The sequence below is a fragment of the Juglans regia genome, chromosome 6 (genome assembly GCF_001411555.2).
Source record: "Juglans regia cultivar Chandler chromosome 6, Walnut 2.0, whole genome shotgun sequence".
In the NCBI taxonomy this organism is placed as follows: Eukaryota; Viridiplantae; Streptophyta; class Magnoliopsida; order Fagales; family Juglandaceae; genus Juglans; species Juglans regia.
The window spans coordinates 5,569,948-5,575,947 of NC_049906.1; the positions used below are offsets into that span (position 1 = coordinate 5,569,948).

The 6,000-nt window shown below is 37.3% G+C and overlaps 1 long non-coding RNA gene across 1 annotated transcript; it reads right to left on the reverse strand.

Moving 5' to 3' along the window:
* Positions 1-2,092: 2,092 nt before the first annotated feature.
* Positions 2,093-5,366, reverse strand: LOC108984829. Its single transcript, XR_001995085.2, has 4 exons — positions 5,129-5,366; positions 4,836-5,043; positions 4,505-4,568; positions 2,093-2,607 (listed from the first exon to the last, which is right to left on the reverse strand). It is a non-coding gene; the product is annotated as an uncharacterized LOC108984829 (long non-coding RNA).
* Positions 5,367-6,000: the final 634 nt, after the last annotated feature.

Below are 6,000 nucleotides of genomic sequence, written 5' to 3' on the forward strand. Positions count from 1 at the left end.
AAATCATATTTTAATCATTATTTCTCTCTCCTCTCACTCTCGCTCACAATTCTTTTATTTTCTCTCTCCTTCAACAACACAACAAATCTTCACTTGCACATTCATTTTATTATTATAATATATTATATATATATTTTCCATTTTATTATATTTTTTATTATTGCATTTGTATTATTAATGTCAAATGTATGTAGTGGATGCTAATTGCAAAATATATATAAAAAAATTGATTTTAGCAAAAAATTAATAATAATAAAATAATAATATTTTATTATTATTTTGTCTCAAATATGCATAAGTCAATATGAAAATTTTGCTTGAATGGCAAAGTGGATATGCGAAAGAAGTGATTTTGCATATGCATATGCATATACCAATACTAATGCTCTTAGTTGTCCTCCCTCCCTCCCCAAACAAGCCCTAAATAAACCATAACTATTACAGAAATGCTAAACCCACCGAAAGTTGGGTCCCAAAAATGTGTCGAAATCTTTTTTTTATTATTTAGTGATTAAAGAAGTATTTTTTATTGATATTATAAATTTTTATTTTTTAAAAAATATTTATGATGATTTAAAAAATACATTAAAAAAATATACTGTTTGGGACAGTTCTTCGGTGGCTGTATAAGGTATTATGTAAAGCAAACACTAAACCCACTGAGACATTCTCTTGATGATTTTTACCGATTCTGACTTTTTGTTTTTTGTTTTTACTTAATGATTAAGAAAATATCTTTAATGATATTGTGTATTTTTTTTTTAATATTTAAGGGGATTAAAAAAAATATCCATCCTTTAACACATGGCTGTATAAAAATTGTAAAAAAAAAAAACAAAATTGTAATGGTATCATTTTCAATATCATATTTGGTGGGTACTGCTTACTGCGGGCTTTGTGGATCACAGACCTTAATTAAGGGTAGGTAATAGTGAAGATTGCCGTCACAAGGAATTACCCAGGTCTCCAATGGGTTCCAATATCATTCTAGCAGATTGCTAAGGCAATTCAATTGACTGGATCCCCATCCAAGATGTTAAAGAGGACTTTAGATACCAAATGGTTTAGGCAGGAAGAGCAAATTTATGACGTTGGGGGAACCACTGCGGTAGGGGAGAGTGGAAAAAATATAAAAGAAAAAAGTGATGCTGATATAAAGTAGTAATCAGCAAGTTCCATTCATAGTACAAGAAAATGCAAGAGTGTGGGTAGGGAGAATGCCCAAGTGTGGAAAAATGCAGAGACCATAGAGACTCGAAATCTTTAGAAGCAATAAGAAAATGAAATTAATGTTAAAAAGAGAGAAGAAGGTAAGAAAAGGCAGCAAGCATCAAGTTTGTAGTTTGTACAGAAACTGACTTGCTTGACAAAGGATATCAAAACATCTGTTATACACAGTGAAGCAAAAGAATCAACTCCAATTTTTCAGTCACCGCTGATAACTACACTTCTGTACCATTTAAAACGACAATTTATTGTCATGATAACATCCCCCCAACATCAACTTTAATTATGCATTTGTTGGCCAACGAGATCAGAACTTGTCAATGATACAGAAAATAAGATGGTAAAATCAAAATGAAAAACCTCAAACTATTTCTGATAAATGGTAACTAGCCAAATCCACGATTGCACTGTTACTATTTGTCGCTATAGCATTCTCAAGATAAACTTTACGCACATAGCATAGCCATTATTAAGGCCTTATCAGACGTCATGCCTATGGAGCATCATTCAAATTCACAATTGAATGAAATATAATAAACTTTGGGCTGATTGAAATCCATAATCATGTGTATTATCACCACCAATTCAGGGTAAGCAAAAACTAAATCCTCATATAAAGTTATGTCAATGTGTAAGTGGATTGATTTCACTAATAAATAGACAGACTCTTTGCTCTGTTAAATAAATAATTGTGCAGTACACTCTTCCTCAACACAAATTCATATCTTGGATTCAAAGAACTTATAATTTGGGAAAGATTTACTTAATTATAATTAAATATGGATTGAGCACAATCAAAATTAATCTAATATAGTTCTAGGGTATATGAAGATTAAAAAAAAAAAAAGACCTCACTCCACTGTCCTTGAATTGAAACACCAAAACTGAAAATGAAGCAAAAATTACAAGACTACAGGAAAATTTCCAAGCTTCACTGGACCAAAGGAAGTAACATCAGCCAAAACATTTTTCATGTAGGCTCAAAAACAACAAGAACAATCAAAAGGACAAAGCGGGGTACCTCCAGCATCTGCCTTACTGATATTCAACTCCTCCTCTGTGTAGATAGCAAGTCCATCATTTGTCTTCTTTCTAGGTCGAGAAGGTGGATCCATAAACCCACCGTCGTCAGCAGACATTTTAACCTTATTCTTTTTCTTTATCTTCTTAGAATTTCCCGTTGCCTCTTCATTTGGCTTTCCGGACTCCTCGGGTTCAGATTTCTTCCTCTTTATTCCGGCAAATATTTCATCAATCTCACTAGGAGCCTTTTTCTTTGTTGAAGAGGGTTTTTCTTCTTCCACAACACTATTTTGCGGCACTTGAGTAGCTTTCTTCGAAGAACTCTTTTTTGGCATTGCAAGGAACTAAATTGTAGACCTAGCAAGAATGAAAACATTAAGAGGTCAATGTTTGCACCGTTCAGATTATGAAAATAGTTAGTAGAGAGAGAATTTTTGAATTCCATTCCAATGGTCGTTCCAGTTTTAGGTACTAGAACAGAATATTTTGGTATCAGTGTGTACTGCTGTACTGCTTTGACATTACCATATTAAGACATATCTATATATATACACGAAGTTTATACTTAATAATCTATCAACTAAATTGTGGCACCCCCTGGCTCCCCCGCTTGTGATTTTGTGGAAGCCACGACGCCGGGATGTTGGCTGCATGACCCCTCGCACAATGTGAAAACAAAGTGTATGCTCACATGCTCAATAAATATATACAGTTAATTCATAGCGGAAGATAAAAATGTGGTCATTAAAATCTAAATAACAGTACCAGAGATATTTAAATACATCACAACCTTAATATCCATAAGCCCCAAGTCTTCAAATCATAGACAAAAGAATACTATAGTCATCCAATCTTTATATAAAATTCAAAACACAGGAAGTTAATGAGGAAAAACGTCCCAATCCTTAATCCCCTGGCAGTGTCGGATCTCCATGCTCATAACCGCCAGCATACTCTTCCTCATTGAAATCTATGGTTCCGAGGAGCGAAACTATAGTGGGACTACCACAGTGAGATTTCGCAAAATCTCGGCGTGGGACTAAGACTAACACTAAAAAATATACACAAATGGAAATGAAAATTATGCAAAAAACTAATACAAGAAAAAAAGATAATTATACAAAACTCAAGTATTCAATAAAAATTTCCCATGCAAGTTGATACACAAGCAAAAATCCCATTTTATTTACAAAACATTCATTTTATTGATGTGTACACCATGGTCTCCCCTATATGGACTATCAACACACTCTGGCTCGCTTCACCACACAACGGATAACAATCATGAGTGTGACTTCATCACAAGCGATGCCCACTTCCTCAACTAGCGTGTGCATGGCCAAGCATCCTCTAGTCTCCACCAACAGAGAGGCAACAACGTCGACCTGAAAGTGTTACCGTCTTGCCCGAGCCCGGAGACAACCCAAGGGATTTCACTCAATTTTATGCGCTCCCAAGTATCCAAAAGAGCTCCACCGAGATAATAATGTCTTATCTCAGCTTAGGGTAGTGAAACGCACACACCCACAAAAAGCCCTTGATTACAAAACTCCAACAATTTTACAGATTTCAATTTCCACGCATAAGTCCCAATTCAATAGTAAGAAATTCAGCAAACAGTTATAGATATGAAACAGGCCAATGATAAACATTACAGGACGAAAACAGTGCACGTGGGGAAATTCTCCAGCAAGCATTCACAAGCTGTAATTCAGTGCAAGGGAGGGGATTTACAGCACACATTCACAAGTTATAAGCCGTGCAATAGTGGGAAATTCCAACTCCCCATTGCGACTAAATGACAGTGTGATTGAGGGAAAATTCCCCTCCTTATGACATAACAACAATGGCATTTAATATATACAAAACAAGACAACACTCAAACAACAAAATAAACACTTCACACGACATGTCACAAAATTACATTGCTCATCCCGATACTTCACATGGCCACATCACAACTACATAAATGTCCTATCACTTCACACGGCACACGACCACATCACAAACTACACAATAATCTAATCACTTCACACGGCACACGGCCACATCGCAAACTGCACAACATTCCATCACCTTACATGACACAGCCACATCACAAACTGCACAATAATCCCACCACTTCACACGGCACACGGCCGCATTGTTTGTGATGCACAATAATCCCATCATTTCACACAGCACACGTCACACACAACACAAATTCACAATTCCATCAACAATCATTTTCAAGGTTAGTTCGAGAGTCACTTACCTCCGTGCGGTGGTTGATTGGATTGGAGTGCAAAATGCCGCTGTCAAGGGATGATCGAGGTGCTCTGTGACAACGAAAAACGAAGTTAGATCCAAGTTGAAATGATGAGGGACACACGGAGGAAAGACCGAACACAGAGAGAGAGAGAGAGAGAGAGAGAGAGAGAGAGAGAGAGAGGAAAGGAGGCGTCGGGACAGGGGACTGCGAGCAGGAGGAGAGAACGGAGAGAGAAACAGAGGGCGGCGGATACAGAGAGGGGTAAAAGGAAGAGAATGTGAGGGGGGGAGAGAGAGAGAGAGAGAGAGCGACGGGAGAAGAGAGAGGGGCTTACCTGCGGCGAACGGTGGCCGGAAAGACAAGGAGCAGCGTGGCGCGGTGGAGCAGAGAGCAACAACAAGGCAGAGGGCGACAAGGGAGAGGAGGGAAATCAGAGGGAGAGGGAGAGGGAGAGGGAGACCGAGATATGAGACTTACTGTGCGATGGTGTGCAACGGCGTGCTCGTGGTGCAGGGCTTGGCCTACCGCAGCACCCAGTGAGGCTGCGATACGGCGGGGAGTTGTGAGCGAGAGAAAGAGAGAGCGAGACAATGACAGAGAGAAAAAGAGACGGAGGAGAGAACTTACCGGTAGCTTCGTGCGATGTCGTGAGCGGCGGTGGGGCAAGGCTTGGGCTGCGGTGGTTAGCGGCAGACGGTAACAAACAGAGGGAGAGAAAAGGGCCGTCTGGGGCGCTGCCCTAATGCAACGCTAGCTGGACGAGCGTCGCGGGATATGGCGGCCCGTGTGACTGTTATGTACTGAAACCCTAGTCTGCAGACGGGAGGCCTTGATGGTCGTAGTTTGTCGGGCATCGTGGGAAGTTCACGTGTTGAAGTCTTTTGTTTTTAAGTTGTGGGTAGTTATGGCATTTTACTTATTATAATTGTTAGAGCTTAATTGAATTTTATTTGGGTTTCTTTTGTATACAAAAATGATTTTATTTTATTTTATCTCATTATTGAATTTTTTTTAAATTATTATATAAAATATAATAAAAATTTAATTTTTTTAAATTTTAAAATAATAATAATATTAAAAAATAATATTCTAATAATATTTTATTCAACATTCAATTTTTATTTAAAATTATCTTATATCATCTAAAACCTCTCTGGATACTATTGGCTTATGAATTCAAGCCCAATTTACACTTGGGATGGATTTGTAACAATCCTAAAAGTTAGACTTGGGCCTTCAACATATGAGAATCTTGTTGAAGCATTTAGGGCTCGTTTGTTTTTAGAGATGAGATGAGATGAGATGAGTTGAGATTAAAGTTAAAAAGTTGAATAAAATATTGTTAGAATATATTTTTTAATATTATTGTTATTTTGAGATTTGAAAAAATTGAATTGTTTATTTTATTTTGTGTGGGGATTTGAGAAAGTTGTAATGATGAGGTGAAATGAGATGAGATGTTTTTGGAAAACAAACAAGGCCTTACTAAATTAAGGCAA